We start from the raw sequence: 22,202 nt of genomic DNA on the forward strand, positions 1-22,202 counted from the left end.
TAGCAACCTCTTTCCCCACCACATTTGAATCAATTGAGAGTTAGCAACAGAATGTTAATGAAATGATGGCGAAAATATCACATTAACTACTGTTAACATCTAGATTGGAGGATGTTTCATAGGTGCAGATAGGAGGAATTCTTAATACTAAGACTCATGATTAGATAGACTTCTCTATGGGCTACAGAACTTTCCTTGACTACAAATGTCTTTTACATGGGGTTAGGCTTCTTCTAAATTGACAACATTGAAAATCAGAGAAGATTCTCAATTCTGTTGATAGGCCACTTCTTACGGGGTAACATTTATAGTCCTTTTTATAAGTAGAACTAGGGAATATCTTTTAAAAATTCATAACAATTCCCAGTTCACATTTGACATTACAGGGTTTAATACTTATTTTGTATTGTTATGCATTTTCTGTAACACTGAAAATCTGTTATTAATACCATTAATACACTCATTTGTTTTTCCTATAACATGCATAAAATAATTCCTGTAGTACAGTATTGCTACCAACAAGAAACATATTGAGTGAAGTTTCACATGCCTTTGCAGTTGTTTTTGTCTTTGGAATATATCACAGTGACAATAAACTGTTTACTGCACTTGAAATAATTCTTTTCTCTGTATGGTTATCAATTTTATACAGCTAGGTTCATTTGTTTCTGCTTGCATTCTATTTTATGGTTTGCTTTTTTGTTTTTAATTTAATTAAAGTTTTAAAATATACAAGAGACTTACATGGTGCCTTGGTTGTTAAGTTATTGCCTTTTAATCCTCTGCACGCTGTTTTGTGATGCTAGGCCTGGGACTTTGAAAACCACATCTCTTTTTTGTCCCATCTGGTTTCCCCATTATCTTCTGAAGCAGGTGCCAGAGAGAGAGAGAGTGTGCAAGGCCGGAGGAGAAATAAGGAAATTGCTCTTTCCTGGTTTTTTTTCCCTGTGGGATGATTTTTCCGCTTCCTGTTCTTATGCATTATCACCCTAATCATCATGCCTTTTTACCCCTTCCCTGTCCCTCCATCATAAGTTCCTATGGAACAGTTGAATCCAGTTTGCAGTTTTTCAAATACTTGCAGAACCTGCTTTCCTCAGAGGACTGGTCTATTGGCCCAGCATTGCTTGGGCACTGGCCCCTGCTTAAAGGTATGAATTTCAGCAAAGGAGAGTTTTTCTGAATTTTAATAATTCTGAAATTTTAATAATTCCACATCTTTTTATTCTCCTTGCCTTAAAGGGAGTAACTTCTTCCTGCACTTATTGCCATCCTGATACATTTGTGCTCCTTTCACTCCTTCAGTACCCTAGTTAAACAACTTTGTGCTATTTAACAATTCATTCTATTAAATTATTCTTTTTTTTTTTTTTATAGAGGCATGTTTATTTATTTATTTATTTATTTGTTTTGTTTTGTTTGTTTTTGTTTATACATGCACTGGGTACAGTCAGAAGCGCGGGAGGGTGAGAGAATTCACCAGAGCCAGAGCGGGGAGCAGAGCAGGCAGAAGGACCAAAGCACACTGCTGAGGGGAGCAGCGGGCGGCAGGAGAGGTCTGCACGCCATGTGGGACCCTCCTCCGGTGGCCGGGGAGCAGCCAGGGATTGAACCGGCGCCGCAGAGGCCGCGGGCAGCTTCGCAACCCAGCGCTCAACTGCTGCGCCACCGGGGAGGCCCCTATTAAATTATTCTTGTTCAAATAACTGTTGTGTTTTTGTTTCCCAACTAAACTTTAGCTTATAAACAGGGTTTAGGGCCTCCCCGGTGGCGCAGCGGTTGAGCGCTGGGTTGCAAAGCTGCCCGCGGCCTCTGCGGCGCTGGTTCAATCCCCGGCTGCTCCCCGGCCACCGGAGGAGGGTCCCACATGGCGCACAGACCTCTCCTGCTACCCGCTGCTCCCCTCAGCAGTGCACTTCGGTCCTTCTACCTGCTCTGCTCCCCGCTCTGGCTCTGGTGAATTCTCTCACCCTCCCGCACTTCTGACTGTACCCAGTGCATGTATAAACAAAACAAACAAACAAACAAACAAATAAATAAATAAAACATGCCTCTATTAAAAAATTAAAAAAAAAAAAAAACAGCGTTTACACTGTGCTACGATTTCAGCAGTAGGTTCACAGCTCCTCAAATGAATGCCACCACACCACACCCACCATCAAATCATCTGCAGTTCTTTCCCATAGACCATTGGCCCCTCCTTCCTTTACTCTCACCTTCACTTTCCTGTCCTTATTGTAGCCTCAATTCTGTAATCATAGTTGTAGGATTTGTTTTGGTTTCATTTATTCAGTTTCTTTTTCGCTTGTTTTAAAAGATCTTTATCAGTAATCGGATGTTAAGCCATTTTACTTTTTCTACATGTAATATTTTGGTTTTATTTTATTTCATTTATTTTGGCCTTGATGCCTTCTGTATGTGCTCATGTTACTTTTGTAATTGTTGAATCAGTAGGTGGGGGAGGAGCATGGAGGAATGCACATGTTGGTGTAGATGAGTTATAGCAGCTCTTAACTCTCTACTGATAGGGAGATACAACCTTTCACCCTCTTTCATCCACAATAATTCTGGAGAGTTGTTCTCATGCTATGATGTCATACTCCCTTGAGGTTTTGTATTTTTATGTCTTATATTCTCTCTCCCCCCATTTTTCTACTTGAAATCTCCCTATTTTATTGCTGTTTTTAATATCTTTAGCAGTAATTTAGGGCATTAAGCCATTTTAGTTTTTCCACACAAGATGCTGTGGTTTTATTTTATTTATTTATTTTGGCCTTTGCTAGCCCCTTTGTGGACGCAGATTTGTTCTATTGTTGGTGAGTCAACAAGGTGCAGGAGGTCTTGGAGGGATCCAGATGTTGGTGTGGATGAGTTAGGGTGGTGTTGGCTTGTGTTTGTGGCATCTGGATATCCTTCCTTTCTGCTGTTCAGGATAAGAGAATTGTTAACCTCTGTGCTCTCAGTGTGACTCACCAGGTAAAGACCAGTTTCAGGGCATGGAAAGGGAGAGTGCAGATCAGATCAGAATGCCTGTGCTATTATTTTCTTTCCTGGGGGCCCAGGCTGTGTGGAGCACCCCAGCTCCTCCACAAGGCTTTTCTCACTTTCAAGGGAGTGCGCCTTCACATAATCTTGGCTGCCCCCTCTCTAAGGTCCGTGGCCACCTCTTGTTTGGTGTACTGTGAATCTCCTCACTGTCATTCTGCAGAAGTCTGCATTCATCTCCACTAAGGGATAACCAGTCCTTCTCCTATCCTTGGAAGCGTTTATTCACACAGTGTTCTTCCGGCTCACTGATCCAAGAGCTGTAGCCAGTGGGACCAGGCCCTGCTGGTGCTGCTGCTGGACCTTTCTCATCTGTGTCCCTTAGCAGTATCTTCTCCACTGCTTGCCAGAGCCTCCCAGGTCTGAGCTGCTTCCAGCTCCTGTCCTGAGCCTCACTGTCCTGGTGTCTTCTTGTGGCCTACCTTGGCATGGCTGTTTGCAGGTCCATCATGGGGACCCATGTAGAATCTACAGAATGGCTCCTTCTGGGACCCACTCTGGGGCTCACTGGGGTCAGCCCATGCCTACTCTTTCAGTGCCACTTGGCCAGGTCTTGCTGGGCTCAACTATGTCTACCCTGTCAGGGCTGCTTGCCATAGGCTCCCTGAGGTCTGCTGGGGCCACTGCATCAGGAAAGCTTGCCAGTTATACCCTGCTGCTTGTAGACTCTCCTTGCCTAGCGAGGCTACCCCCTTGGCCTGTTCCACTGCTTGCTGGAGGGCCCCTCTTTCAGATGTGGCTCCTAGTGTGTATTGGGATTGTCTATTTTTCCTTCAGGAGTTATTGTATCCTACCACATACAGACCTTCACAGATTAAAGTTCCAAGAGCTCTACTTTTGCCTGTTGGGAATGATAAAACACAGAACTGAATTTTAAACCTGTAAACACTGTAAGAACAGATACTTTGGAGCTAATCTACAGCTGTTAACCATCCTACTGGGATAATTAGGGGCCCTCTGAAGATGCAGGAAGAAATTGAGTTATAACAACAGAACAACAAAATCTGTTTTTCAAAGAGTAGAGATTTAGATGCTTGACCCATCTTAGTAATGAAGTTTGGTTTTTATTAAGCTAGAAAGAGAACATCACTGAGATTCTTCTTTTGTAGCAGTCTCCTGCTTCCTCTTTCCCAATTTGGAGAAAAAAATACTTATTCAGCAAGTCAGCTACATTTTTTTTAAAAGATTTATTTTATTTTTATTTATGCCTGTAAAAGCTGGGGTGTAGGCCAGAGGTGCAGGGTGTGTGTGTGAGAGAGGATTCACCAGAGACAGAGTGGGGAGCAGAACAGGTGGATTGACTGAAATACACTGCTGAGGGGAGCAGCGGGCAAGATAGGAGAGGTCTGCTGTGCCATGTGGGTCAGCTTCGTGGTGGGGGATCGAACTAGCATTGCAGTGGCTGCAGATAGCTTCATTGTGCTGAGACTTAACCCCTCTGCCACCAAGGAGGCCGAACTACATTTTTTTCAAGGCAAAACTTTTTCTCAATAACCTGGAGTGTTTTATCTGGCTTAAAAACCACTGCTTGGCCACTGTCTCTGTGTAGTTGTGTAAACCTTCAGAATGCTGCTTCAGTTTGCCGAGTACTATGATGGTGTTAAACTGTTATGTAGCCCTTACTATTTCAGGATAACAGGTTCAACTGGACCCCTCATTCCCAGTAGCTCCTCCATTCAGGAAGTCTAGGTCATGGCACACTGGATCCAGTGGTGCAGGCAATTCAGATAAGTGGGGGTGGGGAAAGTGGCACCTCCGCTCAGGGAGGTATAATGCTGGTAGGTTGTGTTCTCATTTCCATTTGTCTCAATGTGTGAATTTTTTTTTTTAAAGGAACTATTAATTTCTAGTCAGAATTTTTTTCTGACTTTTTTTTTGAGGAGGGAAAGGCACTGTATCTTTTCTATGTTATTTTGTAAGAGATTTGTTACATATTCATATTCATAATTTTTTTGATTTGCGGAGAGTATTGTCTTCCAATGAACTATTTACTTGAAAGTTAGTTTGTGGATCCTAGTCAGGCAAATATTTGCTGTAGTTAAGTAATCTTAATTTGCTCTTAATCTTAATTGCTCTTAATTTTCAGATTTTCTTTACCCTTTGGGAGTTCTGTAATTACGTTAAAAGCTTTCTCTTGCCTCCATGATTATAAGACTTTTGTTTTTGAGCTTTTGCTGTTTATTTTAATTATTATTAGTTATCTGATATGCACTTTTTTGACTTTAAACTTTGTTTCTATATTGTTTTTCTTAAATATTAAGCCTATATATCTACTCTTTTATAAAAGATATTTTATAAAATGATCTTTTCTTTATAGTCATTAAAAATTTTATTCATAATTTTATGACTGCTTTGAAGTTTTGTTTTATTACTTGAATTAACTGTTTTAACTTATATAATTAGATTTTGCACTTCTATAGAATAACAATGTGATCAAATATCACATCTTTTAAAACATTTTTTAAAAGAGTCCAAAATATATACAAAATATACTGTGTGGTGTAACAAATCTGCCTTCCCACCAGGTCAAGAGAGATTCTTTACAGTATCTGTAAAGCTTTCTTTTCTTTTCTTTTCTTTTTTTTTAATTTTTTTAAAGGATTTTTTAAAAAGATTTATTCATTTATTTATTTATACAAGCACTGGGTACAGTAAGAAGCGCGGGAGGGTGAGAGAATTCACCAGAGCCAGAGCGGGGGGGGGGGGGCAGAGCAGGAAGAAGGACCGAAGTACACTGCTGAGGGGAGCAGCTGGAGGCAGGAGAGGTCTGCGTGCCATGCGGGACCCTCCTCTGGTGGCCGGGGAGCAGCCGGGGATCGAACCGGTGCTGCAGAGGCTGCGGGCAGCTTCACAACCCAGCGCTCAACCGCTGCGCCACCGGGGAGGCCCTAAAGCTTTATTTTCTTTAAAAGAAAAACTCTGAAGAAAATATGCCAAAATATTAATGTAAAAATCTACATGTTGAGTTTATAGGTGTTTGTTATATTATTCTTTGGACTATTCTCTATGCTTCAAATAGGTTATAATTAACAGCATCATAATAAAAGTGAAATCATGGCACTGAAAAGCAGATTATTTAAAACAAAGTTTATCACATTTCCTAATGATTAAGATAATATTAGAATATAGGTTTTCAGTAGCGAAGTGGAAAGGTAAAAAGGAAAATTCGTAAAAAACAAACAAACAAACAACCTCTCTAAACCACTTCCTCCTCTACATCATCTGGAGTGAAATGACAAATCTGGCTAATAGTCTGAAGTCATAACTTCTTGCAACAGAGATATTTGATTGTAGGATGCCTCATTTTTTTTTTTCTACCTTGCTTAGTTAAGAAAATAAGATCTTACTAGAGGAAAATGACTGCACAATGTCAATTTGGTATTCACAGGTTTTATTCCAGAAAGAAAGATATAATGCAACACAAAATCATTATTGGGCCATAAACCCCTCCTCTGGGGGCAGGTGGAGTTGATGACTTGTGAGTATATGAGACTAATTAGGCTTCTTAAAATGGCTCCAGGGAAGAGATTGCACTAAGCTCTCAAATCATGGAAAGACTCCAAAATATTTGGGGGACAGCAGAAAAATAAGGTGGAAATGTGTGTGTCTAATTGAAGCTAAGCTTCCACTTTTAAGGAGATCTTTTATAGTTATCTGAATCCCAATATTTTTTAGGAGTTCCTGTATTCAACATGCACTAACTTAAATCTGTTAATGAATAGTAATGTGATATGTAATATTGGTGAAGAATAGTTGTCATCCAGTGGTCTTCAAACTTTAGAGTGCATCAGAATCACCTAGAGAGTTTGCTAACAGATGGCTTTCACTGGTAATATTTTATGATTCAGTGGGTCTAGGGTGAGGACTATGAATTTGTCTTGCTAACAACTTCCCAGAAAACCACACTTTGGGAATCTATAGTAGGTGCTCTTGACGTCCACATAGATCCTCTTTCCCAGCTCATGCATTCACCCTTCTGCTGTTTTAGATGCTTTAGTTAAAAGTATGTGCCTGCCAACTTTCAGAGAAAATTGCCCTTGGCTGATGGAGCTGTCTTCATAGAGGTATCGGGGAGGTTTCCAGCCTCCTTTCTAGTACCTCTTGCAGTCAGTGACAGGCCAATGGTGGCAGAGTAGATCCTGGCCCCTTACCTTAAGAGGACAATTCTGCCTACCAGAGAGGGCCCTCTTCCTTACTGTCCCCTCCCTGCCAAGGCAGCTTTCTCTTCCTTACTCTATTTACTTCACTCGTGTCAATCATTGGTGTCTAAATCTTTGTCTTTGGCTCTGCTTCTTACTGCCTAAGACAATGGGCAAAATATAGACTTTCATTCTTAGGGGTGGTTTTAAATTTTATCTGCTTTGGAGCCTTTTAAATTAAAATAAAAGTTTCCCACAAGATCTGTTCTCTGATTATTTGTTGCTTTCTCTCATTAATCATTCAATACTTGAAAAAGTGCCAGTGGATATTGCATACAGGACTATTTGGTTCAAAACATGTTTTGAAGAACAACTGCTCCATCCACCTTTAAACATTTTTAGTTCTGATTTAAAACAGGAAGAAAATGTGAAGCTGATCAGGGCCAGATTTTTGCCCTGGAAAAAGTTAATAAGGTCAGGTTAACAAAGTTTGAAAATCATGAGAGGAAGAGATGTGTGTTTATAATGGAAATGACTACGGGGATCAAATTTATAGGAGAGAGGGCTGCTCAGTTTGAAATGCATTTTTAGCCAGTTCATATTATATAATGGAGACCTCATTGTCATTAGCTTTAAGGTATCATTCTGTGTTGCTTTTTTTTTTAAATATATATTTTTTAATAGAGGCATGTTTTTATTTATTTATTTGTTTGTTTGTTTTTATTTATACAAGCACTGGGTACAGTCAGAAGCGCGGGAGGGTGAAAGAATTCACCAGAGCCAGAGCAGGGAGCAGAGCAGGCAGAAGGACCGAAGTACACTGCTGAGGGGAGCAGCGGGCGGCAAGAGGGGTCTGCGCGCCATGTGGGACCCGCCTCTGGTAGCCGGGGAGCAGCCGGGGATCGAACCGGTGCTGCAGAGGCCGCGGGCAGCTTCGCAACCCAGCGCTCAACCGCTGCGCCACCCGGGAGGCCCACATTCTGTGTTGCTTTTGAAACACCTTCCCCAAAGGACCAACTGTGTCCAGCCATAGGTGTGGTGATGCTAAAAGGAATTTCCTGATTTTGAGTTGCAAAGTAATTTGCCATGCATTCCCCCTCAAACCCAGCACCGTTTCTCCATGGCTCTGTACTTTTCAAGAGCTCAGCTTTAGTATAAAAAGTCATGTGGGTGTTGACTTTTGAGTTGACAGTCTGTCCAAGGTGTAGATCTTGGTTCTGCCCCACAGCTGATTAATGGTGAGTTATGTTCACTCTGATGCTTTTGGTTTCTTTTCCTGGTAAATGTGGGGGAGTGAGAGAGAGTTTATAAGCCCACAGCATATTTATGCGTCCATACTAAGAGCTCCTTCTCCTTACTTTGTATTTGATTCCATCCCACTCTTTCGTTGCTTGTAAATCTCTCAGGTATCTTTCTCAGTGGGCTATATTGCTGATTTCAGTTGTCTGCATTTCTTTGTCCCTTTGAATTTTAAGGAATCTGGTGTCCCCAAAATTGGGGGGGTAGGCTAAGGTTATTTCAGTGTAATTATTCTATTCCACATTCAGCCACTTTTTTTCATTCCTTAAATCTGTCCTTTTAATTATTATTTTTTCAAGAATTTCATATCCTTGGGAAACAATACTTTTATGTTTTCCTGGCAAATGATGTTATAGACATAACCAGCATTTTGATTACATTTAGCCTCTTTACAGTGGCTAAAAGAGGGTAGGGAGCACTTCTCTCATATGCTAGTGACCACACAAAAAGCTATAGAATTAACCCTTACACATGTCTTGTTTGAGGTAAAATAAGTAAGGGTACACTTCCTTCACGCATTGCCAAAGTAAGTGAAGGTGCCCTGGGATTTCATCCATTGCCAGCCATATCGTCCCTTTAGGTGCTACTCTGAAAGACAAAATAAAGCATACATCTCTTTCAGCATTCCAACAGGGACAGGAAGGTATCCCAGAAGCAGAGCAGTACAAAACTTGTTACTCTCCATTAATTTGTATATTGAATTCTAAGAAACCCTAACTCCAGAGATGTAAAATAAATCAGAACAAATTAATTAGCACATTCTACTGCAATTAAATTTAAGTTCAGTGCCCTGGGTAAGGGAATTCAATACAACAATACATATTAAATTAGGTATTCAGAGAACTCTGAAATGGGTAAGATCTTTTGCTTGTCTTAATCTGTTAAAGGAGACAGATACACACATAAACTCTTACTTTTGTCTATAATGTCTGAAGCATAGGAATATGGAGTATTTTACTTCTCTTTTCCCATTGAATCAACTATTATTTCATAAAGTCCATGTTGATTGGCAAATAAATAAGTTTCTCCTTTCTTTTTGGCTACCGTCCCTCTGCTAGCCTTATGGTCCAGCCTATATATTTTTTTAAAATAAAATTTATTTTTATATTCCCCATACAATTGCAATCCCCTTATTTTGACCCCAATCCCTCCCCTCCCCACCCCCACCCCCCATAGAGTATCTCTGGTTCATAGTTTTTTGTTGATTTTGATTTTCACTTTCTTATAGTTATTCATTTTCCTGGTCCCTTATTTAAGTTTTCTAGATTCCTGCTATGAGTGAGACCATCCGGTATCCAGCCTATATTTATACTCATTTTACCTCCTGTTGGTTTTCTAGGATCCAGACAATTAATGCTAGATTGGTTTTAATTACAACTATTTCCTCTCTGAAAAGACCTAGGATTGTGGGTCATAAACTCTATGTCAAGGTGCCCTGGGACTCACCAGCATATTTAAAGGCTATCCATCACCATGGATATTTTGTTTTCGAGGAAACCAGTGCAACTGCTGTCAGGCATAATGTCAACTATAGTTAACATCAGATAATGCTACATTGCTTTCAATAAAGTCATACCTTAGCAAAGCTGTTTCTTTTGGTAGCTGTGTGATTAAAAGTCAGAACCCTTGAAATCAGTATGCAATTGGAAATGAGTGTGGTGATGTCTAATTTAATTCTAAGGTTTGAGAAGTTGTGTGGTGTGCAACAGGCACATACATCCCATTAATTGATTGTGGTTATTTTAGGATAAAATAAAAACATTTTTCCTTTCAATTTATGCATAGTATTTGTTCAAGCTACAATGTAGACATTGTTTGGCTTAAAGTGCTTATTAAGGGTTAGATTTTAATAACTTTGTAAAGACACTGAAATGGAAAATCAGAGGAGAAATATGCATGAAGAAAAAGGGCCAAATCTGTTCTTGTCTCTCCTTTGTGGGTCCTCTGCCTAGATTTGAGACCATGTAATCCTCAACTATACTATTGGTGAGTAGGAAATGTCTAATATTTATTATTATTAGAACTTTCTTATTTTACAGAAGAGAGAACAGATCTAGAGAGAAAATGTGATTTGTGGAAGATTCTATTGACAATGGGACTGAAACTAGAGTTGTGTTTGGGGATATCCCACTCATCTTTGTGTTTCTCAATCAATGGGCCTTATATGGCAATTGGTCATATAAGGTAAGGGCAGGTAAGGGCAGTAGACTCTTGCTTTGCCTGCCTATGGTGGTGTTATTTGATAATAAAGTCTCATATCACACATCCAAGAAAAAATAAGCACAATGCCCAGATCAAAATTAACACTAGAGTGTTAATTTTACCTAATCACAGTTAGTAGTGTCTGAAAAAGTTTGCAGGAGTCCTAACATCCAGTCTTTGCACCTAGCTTGCTTTTCATACACCATGCTGTGCTTGTAGGTGGTACTATTAATACATCTATGTCCACATGTTGTTTTCTAAGATCATAACCTAAGAGTAATAGTATTATTATCAATTTTAGGTTATGACTATTGCTTTCTTTTTTTCTCCTAGTATTTTAAGAAGAATCCTGTCAAAATTTTACAAATCCAAATTGTAGGTGATTTTATATACATATGTATTTTTTTAAAGGTTTATTTGATTTTATACAAGAGCTGGGGTACCTGCCAGAGGCTCCGGAAGGTGAGAGGATTCACCAGAGACAGAGCAGGGAGCAGAACAGGCAGATGACTGAAATACACTGCTGAGAGGAACAGCAGGCGAGACAGGAGAGGTCTGCCATGACATGTGGGGATCTCCCTGGCTGGCCGGGAATAGAACCCGTGCTGCAGATGCTGAGGACAGCTTCACAGCGCTGCGCTCAACCTGCTGCGCCACCGGGGAGGCCCCCTACATATGTATTTTTTTTTTTTCTTTTTTTTTTTTTTTTTTTTTTTTAATAAATTTTATTGTTATATTCCCCATACAATTGCAGCCCCCCCATTCTGACCCCAATCCCTCCCCTCCCGCCCCCCTAAAAGTGTCTCTGGTTCATAGTTTTTTGTTGATTTTGATTTTCACTATCTTATAGTTATTCATTTTCCTGGTCCCTTATTTAAGTTTTCTAGATTCCTGCTATGAGTGAGACCATCCGGTATTTTTCTTTTTCTTTTTGGCTTATTTCGCTGAGCATGATCCCTTCCAGCGCCATCCATGTTGCTGCAAATTGCATGTGTTTATCTTTTTTGAATGCTGAGTAATATTCCATGGTATATATGTACCACATCTTCTTGATCCAGTCATCTATTTTTGGGCATTTGGGTTGTTTCCAAAGCTTAGCTATTGTAAACAGTGCTGCTATAAACATAGGGGTGCAGGTGTTCTTTGGAATTGATGTTTCTGTGTCCTTTGGGTAAATACCTAGGAGTGGAATTGCTGGATCATATGGAAGCTCTATGTTTAGTAGGTCCAGAAATCTCCACACAGCTCTCCACAGTGGTTGGACCAGTTTGCACTCCCACCAACAGTGCAGAAGAGTTCCTTTTTCTCCACACCCTCGCCAACATTTGTTGTTGCTAGTTTTTTTAATATGTGCCATTCTCACTGGTGTAAGATGGTATCTCATGGTAGTTTTGATTTGCATTTCCCTGATGACAAGTGATGTTGAACATTTTTTCATATGCCTGTTGGCCATTTGCATTTCCTCTTCAGAGAAGTTTCTTTTAAGCTCTTCTGCCCATTTTTTGACTGGATTATTTTCTTTGTTGTTGTTGAGTCTCATCAGCTCTTTGCAGATTTTTGTGATCAGTCCTTTATCATTAGTGTTGGGTGCAAAAATGTTCTCCCAGTTGGTGGGGTTTCTCTTTGTTTTTGTTATTGTCTCTTTTGCTGTGCAAAAGCTCTTTAATTTGATGTAGTCCCAGCTGTTTATCTTTGCCTTCACTATCACTGCTTTGGGTGATGTGTCTGTAAAGATGTCTTTGATGTGCAAATCACGTAGTGTTTCGCCTATATTTCCTTCTATATATTTTATGGTTTCAGGTCTTATGTCTAGTTCTTTAATCCATTTTGAGTTGATTTTTGTGTATGGTGTGAGGTGGTGGTCAAGCTTCATTCTTTTGCATGTAGCGACCCAGTTTTCCCAGCACCATTTATTGAACAAACTTTCTTTGCTCCAATGCATATTCTTTGCTCCTTTGTCAAAGATTAGTTGACCATAAATCTGTGGGTTTATTTCTGGATTTTCTATTCGATTCCATTGGTCTGTATGTCTGTTCTTGTTCCAATACCATGCAGTTTTGATGATGATGGCTTTGTAGTATAGTTTGAAGTCTGGGAGTCTGATGCCTCCATTCCCTTCTTTTTTTTTCAGGAGAGCTTTGGCTATTCGGGGTTTTTTGTGATTCCATATGAATTTCATCAATAATTGTTCTATTTCTTTGAAGAATGACATTGAAATTTTGATTGGAATAGCATTGAATCTGTATATTGCTTTTGGAAGGATGGCCATTTTAATAATGTTTATTCTTCCAATCCATGAGCAGGGGATGTCTCTCCATTTCTTTGTGTCTTCTTCTATTTCTTTTAACAGTGTTTTATAGTTTTCTTTGTATAGGTCCTTTACCTCTTTTGTTAGATTTATTCCCAAATATTTGATTTTTTTTGTTTCAATAACAAAAGGGATGGTCTTTTTGATTTCTTCTTCTTCAGATTTATTGTTTGTGTATAGGAAGGCTACTGACTTTTGCGTGTTGATTTTGTATCCTGCCACTTTACTGAACTGATTGATGAGTTGAATTAGCTTTTCTGTGGAGTTTTTGGGGTTCTCTATATATAATATCATATCGTCTGCAAATAGTGATAGTTTGACTTCTTCTTTTCCTATTTGGATTCCTTGGATGTCTTTCTCTTGTCTTATTGCCCTGGCTAGGACTTCCAGTATTATATTGAAAAGCAATGGTGAGAGTGGACATCCTTGTCTTGTTCCAGATCTTAATGGAATTGCTTTCAGCTTTTCACCATTGAGAATGATACTGGCTGTTGGCTTGTCATAGATGGCCTTTATGATGTTGAGGTATGTTCCTTGTTACATATGTATTTTTAATGGCACTTTTTCCATATAAAATGAGAATATGACTATATGAGATTCAATATTTGAAAATACCCTCTTTGAAAACCAAATATCTTTTGAAATAATGTGCTCTGAGCAATTCTTTCTCATCCACTTAAACATCGTGAAGCAGAAAAGCTAGTAGGAAATGCGCTAGCATTAATTCTCCTGTCCTGCTTGTAATGTGAATTCTCAGGGACATCTGGAAGGTGTGTTTGCAGACCATCTACTCCAGAGTTTTGATATATCTGTAACTTCTGAAATATAGACTATAACCTGATAAAGGAAGTTTTAGGATAAAATAAAGGAATAGCAAATAGTACACAGACAGTAAAGAGGGACTCTTAGTAAAAGAGAAGAGATGGTGAAGGGGACCAAAAGACTGATGATCTTGCAGAAAGATGCAATTATTTCAGAAAATGGAAGGTACTTAATTAGTTTACATTTTATTCAAGTAACATTGGTTTACAACACTGTATATAATTTAGGGGTACAGGTTCATACCTCCCCAGATGTTTGTCACCACACCTCACCTATCACCAAAGCACCCATAGTCCTTTACCCTAGACCATTAGGCTTCCTCCCAGCTTTGCTCCTACCCTTCTCGTCACTCCCCCACAGCAGTCTTGATTCTGTGGTCATATTGCTAGGGTTTGTTCTGGCTTACTTTTTCAGTTCCTCTGTTTTCTTTCTTTATATTTCAATATGTGAGTGATATCATCTGGCATTTATTCTCTTTATGACTTGTTTCACTTAGCTTGATGCCCTCTAGTTCTATCCATGTTGTCACAGATGTCAGGAGTTCACCTTTTGTCTTTTTATATAACTGAGTAAGTATTCTACTGTATGTGTATACCTCATCTTCTTGATCCACTCATTGGTTGTTGGGGAATTAAATTGTTTCTATAACTTGGCTATTGTAATTATTGCTATAATGAATATAAGAGCACATTTATAACCCTTCAAATCACTGTTTTTGCATTCCTGGTAGATACCTAGGAGTGAAATTCCTTGATCATATGGTAGATCTATTTTTAATATTTTGAGGTGCCTCCATACTGTTTTTCCTAGATCCTGGACCATCTACATTCTCACCAGCAGTGTACAAGGATTCCTTTTTTCCCTCTACATCCTCACCAACACTTCTTTCTAGTTTTTTTTTTTTTTTATATGTGCAATTCTCATGGAAGTGAGGTGGTATCTCACAGGAAGTATTTTAAAGTTATTGTTTGGTAGGGATGGAAAAACATCATTGTTTAAGAGAGAGATAGGGTTGAGAGCTGTGAGTTATGGGGTGTTTATGCCTTGGTTCTACTGGCTCATAAGCACATTGTACAAGAGGAGTGCCAGACCCTCAGTAGAGTTAGACTAAGCCCTGGGAGATGTGGTGCTCTGTTATAAACTTTTGCTATTTTTTAATTTTTAAAAAATTAACTTATTTATTTACATCCAATTCTACTCCTAGGAATCTACTCAAAGGACACAAAAACACTAAATCAAAAGGAACCCTGTACTTCTATGTTTATTACAGCACTATTTATTGTACCAATAGCCAGGTTATAGAAACAACTTGAATGCTCCTAAACTTTTGTTATCTTTAACTGACACTACGCAGAGTCACAGAGTTAACGTTTTTTTTAACCTGAAAAGATGGGTAGCAAATCTCATCTACAAGATATTAGAGGAGAGCCTGTCATGTCAACAATGACTTTTGTTTCTCTAAAGATATTTTCCTTGGGAAAAAAAAAAGAGTTTCCTTTTTCATCTGCATTAACTGTTCTTCACAGAGTGTGTGTAGTGTATTCCATGCCTCTAAATGGGTCATTTCATGATGCCCGAATTTCCAAGTTGTCCAGTACCTACTTTTGTATTCCATAGTGGCCTTCCCGCATCAACTTGGACTATGAGAAATATGATAACTCTTTCTCCAGGAACTTTTAGGTTTTGATAGATTTGGGTCATTAATTATGTCACATTCAGCCGTCTTTTACACATATATTCATGCATACAGTATTTTGAAACTTTCGTTCTTGGATGTTTTTTGATGATTGGATGTTTACATGGTGGCTGGTTTCACAAAGCAAAATGCTCGTAGAAGATAGTAGACACTAACAAATGAAGTCAGGGTTTCTGAGGGAGGAGAGAGTATAAGGGGTGGTGGTGGGAAATAGACTATTCCCAATCTGAAAAAAAAAAAGAAAGAAAAAGAAACATAAAGCAAACTTGTAGCAAACACATTCCTAGCTCTTTCAATTCTGTACTTGAAAGCATCAGTTAGAATAATGTATAATAACAGAAACCACAATTGCTCTGATCCTGGTTTCTCATTGTTCAAAATAGAAATAAAAATGCCTGCCCTGAAGAATTTTTGAGATAAATGTGTGAAAAAAATAAAACCTAGCATGGTGCCCATGACATAGTAGATGCTCAGTAATATTTCTCTATTCTTAGCTTGGTACTGTTAGAGCTAACATACTTGTTCAAATTGTTTAACCACCTATGCATTAATTTATCACTCTCTTTGGGGATAATATCTTCCATAATAAAAGATAATATCTGATATTCTTGTGAACTTTCCACATTGTATTTATTATGGTACTGTATTAAGCTTTAAATATGGTTTAATTACTTCTTTCTATATTTGTAGACTTAGGAAAAAGATTAATTATAAGTGCTCCATTAATTTTTCTGAGTCTTTAGAACACAATAAAATAAATTATTTACTGTAATAAAATATGCAATTAATATGAAAGTTTATGAAAAAACTCTTTATGGAATAATTTGGAGCCATAGAATCATATCAATATTATTCAAGAACATTTAGGGCTAGGTGGGAACTTTGAACCATTTACAATAGAATACTTCTCTGTACATAGATGGGAAAAAATATCTGGGGGCAAAGTGATTTACTCAAGGTCAGATAGTTAATAAGGACATATTGAGATAATTTTGCAAAAGATTTGTCTGGATGAAGAGCTTCCAAACAGTGAAAACTTTATAGAATGCTGAAACAGACTATGAGCCATTTGCTCTGATGATTTTATTTTTATTTTTATTTTTTTATTATTTTTTAAAGATTTATTTATTTATACAAGCACTGGGTACATTCAGATGCGCGGGAGGGTGAGAGGATTCACCAGAGCCAGAGCAGGGAGCAGAACAGGCAGACTGATGAAATACACTGCTGAAGGGAGCAGCGGGCGCAGCAGGAAAGATCTTTGCACCATGTGGGACCTTCACCAGCGACCGGGGATTGAACTAGTGCTGCAGAGGCTGCGGGCAGCTTCGAAGCTCAGTGCTCAACTGCTGCACCACCAGGGAGGCTCTGATCATTTTATTTTTAAATAATTCATTCTGTTCTGTTTGAATAATGATTAAAGAAAAGACACGATGGTGTTTTTGTCATTTTAATTCAATTAATACATTTAAATACAATACAATGGGCAGATACATAAAAGAATCACAGGCATGTTTTTGTAAGAATTTTAGCCCTCTGTTTTTTCTCTTAAAAACTTTATTATGGGGGGCCTCCCCGGTGGCGCAGCGGTTGAGCGCTGGGTTGCGAAGCTGCCCGCGGCCTCTGCTGCGCCGGTTCGATCCCCGGCTGCTCCCCAGCCACCGGAGGAGGATCCCACATGGTGCGCAGACCTCTCCTGCCGCCCGCTGCTCCCCTCAGCAGTGTACTTCGGTCCTTCTGCCTGCTCTGCTCCCCACTCTGGCTCTGGTGAATTCTCTCACCCTCCCGCGCTTCTGACTGTACCCAGTGCATGTATAAACAAAGCAAACAAACAAATATAATAAATAAATAAATAAACATGCCTCTAAAAAAAAAAAAAAAAAAACTTTATTATGGGAATGTCTGTTACTGAAGCATAGAGAAATTGTATAATGAGCAATTTTTTGATGTTTTATCATGAAATCAACATTGTTAATGAAATGGAATTGCACAAAATAGATTTTGTAGTAAGGCAAAATTTCACTGATGGAAAAAAATGAGATAATGATTAGATTAATGGGATGATATAAGAAAATGCGAAAGTAAAAAGAATGCGTGGGAGGTTTGTGTGAGAGAAATCTAGTTTTTTTTTTTTTTTTTTTAAGATTTATTTACGCATACAAGAGCTGAGGCACAGGCCAGAGGTGTGTGTGTGTGGGGGGGGGGGAGAGGATTCACCAGAAACAGAGGGGAAACAGAACAGGTAGATCAACCGAGGTACACTGCTGAGGAGAGCTGCGGGTGAGACAGGAGAAGTCTGCCGCACCATGTGGATTCTCGCTGGCCAGCCTGGATCGAATACATACTGCAGAGGCTGCGGACAGCTTCACAGTGCTGCGCTCAACCACCTGCACCACCATGTGAGGCCCGAAATCTAGTTCTTAAGCTGAGCCTTGTCAGAGAAATAGATTTGCTCTTAAAAATCTTTGTCATTCTGAATAATTAACTATTGTTTCACAGTAAATCTATGTGTTTCAAATCCTTTAATACAAATGTCAAAACCTCCCCGTAATCAACAATTTAAAATATATACTGCCTTTAGTTAAAAGAAAAAATATGTGAAGTCTTGCAAAGACTCCTAAGGTAGCCTTCAGAATTGTTATCTCCTTTTATGGAAAGAGAGTTATTTACCAATTTGGACTAATTTGGAATGTTGAAACTTCACATCAAGCATTGTCACACAAGGAAAAATGCTTTTAACTTATTAGCATGTTTGTGGCTATTAATATAGGTATTCTAAAAATTATATAAAACTTTTTAAAAGTCTGAAATTACTGGTTAATTAAGGTTATTCTCACTGAGCAAATTTCCTTATCATTGTGTTAAAGTCAGGTTTTAATTGTGGTCATTTTAAAGTCTTAACACTTAAACAATAGCCAAAGCTATCCTTTACTTTGATGCTTTGTGTTCAGAGAAATTCACAGGAAAGGACTTTGAAAGATACTCTAGAAATACAAGTTATCACGGAACTGAGGATAAAAAATTACAGAACTTGGGCCTCCCTGGTGGCACAGGCAGTTGAGTGCCGCACTGTGAAGCTGCTGGCAGCCTCTGCAGCGCGGGTTGGATCTCCCCTGGCCGGTGAGGGTCCCACGTGGTGGCGCGGCAGACCTTTCCTGTCATGCCTGTTGCTCCCCTCAGCAGTGTATTTCATCAGTCTGCCCATTCTGTTCCCTGCTCTGTGTCTGGTGAATCCTCTCACCCTCCCACACCTCTGGCCTGTGCCCTGGTTCGTGTATAAAAATAAAGAAATCTTAAAAAAAAATTACAGAACTTATGTGAAAAAAATGGAGTTATAATAATTGCTAGTAATGCGATTTTCTATATGGGATTGAATGAATGAACTATGGAGGCCTGGTAATTTTTAATGATTTTATTTGACATTGTTTTTTGTGTTTTGCTTTTTCTGATATAAGAAAAGTTTTTCCTTTTTTGGCTATGACCTGCTGCAAAGGTAAATTTCTTCCCCCCCATTAAACTTTGTTTTTAATGGGTGTCAAAATTCTGTGACAGGTTTTTGGTCAAGTTGTTTCCATTAAAAAGTACTGATTTTAAAAACTAATAATTTAAAACTGCCACACAAAAGAAACTAAATGGTCCACAAAAACATTTTCCTTTCTTTCTGAAAGGAATGTTATCATTAACCAGTCTTTTACTATTACAATTAAACCTAAAGACCAACTGAGATAAACAGTTCTGAGACTGTTCTTTCACTACTGATTAAGACCGGGATGCCAGGTATTGGAGATAATATTCATTTAACCTGCTGAGCTTTCTGGGCAAACTTGGTGACCTTGCCTGCTCCAGCTGCCTTCTTGTCCACTGCTTTGATGACACCCATAACAACGTGACTCATGTCCCAGACAGCAAAGCAGCCCAGAGGAGGATAGTCAGAGAAGCTTTCAGTGCACATAGGGCTGCTAGGAGCCTTATTGAGTATGGCAGCATCACCAGATTTCAAGAATTTGGGACCATCTTCTAGTTTTTTCCCAAACAATGTTCAATCTTCTCCCTCACCTCACCAAACTTGCAAGCACTGTGAGCTGTGTGACAATCCAGCACAGGTGCATATCCAGCACTGATTTGGTCAGGATGGTTCAGAATAATCATCTGAGCTATGAAGCCACGAGCTTCCATGGGTGGGTATTTTTGCTGTCACTTGCCACAACAAACATCTTTGATGGACGCATTCTTGACATTAAAGCCCACATTGTCCCCAGGAAGAGCTTCACTCAAAGCTTCATGGTACATTCCATCAACCTTTACTTCAGTTGTAACATTGACTGGAGCAAAGGTGACTACCACACTGGGTTTGAGAACTCTGGTTTCAACTGGGCCCACAGAGACAGTCCCAATAGCACTAATTTTGTAGACGACTTTGGAGAGGCAGATGCAAGTGCTTCTCAGTTGGACAAGTTGGTGGCAGGAAATTGCATCTTTTTGTAGGCAAAACTGAGACATTTGCTTTTCTTTCTTTGACATCCTCAGAATGTAAAATCTTTTAATAAGTTTTCTTATTTCTCATGGAAATGTGTTATTTGCCTCAATATAATAATGTTCTCTTTTTCTCTGTATAGATTATTGGAAACAAGGTTGTATTACTATGGCTTTGATTAGAACTTTATATTCAAGACAAGACCACTTTAAGGAATTTGGCTTGATTTCAGAGCCAACAAAGACAAGAAATATTGATATATTGCTCACAGGGTTCCAGGGCTATCAAGAAAAAAGATAGGGAAGGTTACTCATTCCCAGATTTGTAAACCCTGCAACATTTTGGAGACCTTGAAAATAGAGGGTTTTATCAAATATACAGGTATCACAAAGTCTGATGGGTAGACCTTGGCATGGCCCTGAGAGGTCGTAAGAGCTCAGTATATGATTCCTTATGAAATGTGCCAGTAAAGCAGATTTTAAAAATTCTTTATGGTTACAGTCTGTACTTCTCATGCTTATACCAAAAAAAAAAAAAAAAAAAAAAAAAGACAGACCAAGTTTATTGGAAGTAGATTTAATTTGCATGAAAATTAACCTTACTGTGATAATTTTTTGTAAATTTTTAAAATTATTTTTTAAAATTGTTTATTTATACAAGAACTGGGGTACAGGCCAGAGGTGTAAGGAGTGAGAGGATTCACCAGAGACAGAGTGGGGAACAGAACAGGCAGAGTAACTGAAATTTACTGCTGAGAGGAGCAGCGGGCGAGTCAGGAGAGGTCTGCTGTGCCATGTGGGTACTCCTTGGCTGGGGATCGAACTCATGCTGCAGTGGCTGCAGATAGCTTCATAGGTTGTGTCTTAACCCCTTGCACCACCAGGGAGGCCCCTAAGACTTCTTAATTATTTTTGAGGTTTTTCTTTTTTATCTATGAACTGGACTGGGTCCTAAGTATTTTTGCCCTAATATCTAGCCATGACTTGCCAAATAAATGTTTCCAGTTTTCTACCAATATTTTTGACTTGAATTGATTGGAAATTAAAACTTTTTTTCTGAAGTCGTGCAAACTGGAAATGGAGAACTCAATATTAACTTCATAGAGATCACCACAATGGCAGTGGGTAATCCCCATGACTGTTGTGATTTTCCTAAATGCTTGATGGCATCAAACTGCAAACTACAAACCGCCTGACTATTCTCACTCCATCTGAACATTCTTTGACCACTGATATCTAGAATTCTTCTAGACTGACATCCCTCAGTACTCTCAAATGGACTTTGTTGTTTGCTTCACATTAAACCTTTGCTTTTCTTTCGTTTCCATAAAAATGCCTCTTATTATTGCAAGCACAATACAGGCTTCACTTTGGGGCCACCTATAGGAGGACCTCCAGAAACTGAAAGCAGTTGTTTATATGGACTTATCTGTTCTCAGAGTGAGAAATGGATTCTATAAAATAATCGAACAAATCAACTTCTGAATCATTAAACTTCTTGAGAAGTTCCAAAAGTGTGACTATAGGGAATCATAAATGTCACCTTTTGGCAAAAGGTTCATTTCATGGGAGGGGCTCTGAAGAATGGGTGGATTTTGCTTTTGATGTAAACTTCTCTCTTTAAGGGCCTTTCTCAAGAAGATCTAAGCTCTTCTCTTTTCAATGAAAAAGGCAGAACTTAAACATGCATATCTTTGTCTATCCTGCCTTTCCTGATAAACTCCCACACCTCCTCTTCCCTTCCCCAATATCTCTTGTCTTTGGTAAGCTATTTAAAGTGGCATCTAAAACCACATTAGTGAGTTACTCAGTCATGCTGAGTTTCTTCCATGTATATAGGAGGTTTACATTTTATTAATACATTTGTTTTTTGCTTTTTCCCTTTAAAAAGATTATATTTGAATGAGTGTTTCTCAGTTCTGTGACTAAATTCATATTCCATCTCATAATTAGAATATGAACTCAGAAGTTGCCAGTGATAATACACACTAGCAACCTTAAATGTTATGTTTACTTTTGCCTGAGATTGTGTAAGTGAATATGGAACTAACATTCAGGAAGGTTCAAGTACAAGGTTAAGCACGTGGGGAAAGAGATCAGAGGGCACCAAAAAGCAACATGCTTTTGGAAAGCCCATGGATTTAACAGTAAATTGTGACCATATGTATAATATTCATGCCTGAATATGGGTATTCTGATTTAAGTCAGCCAGCCTAAG

This window comes from Talpa europaea (assembly GCF_964194135.1).
Source record: "Talpa europaea genome assembly, chromosome: 7".
NCBI lineage: Eukaryota > Metazoa > Chordata > Mammalia > Eulipotyphla > Talpidae > Talpa > Talpa europaea.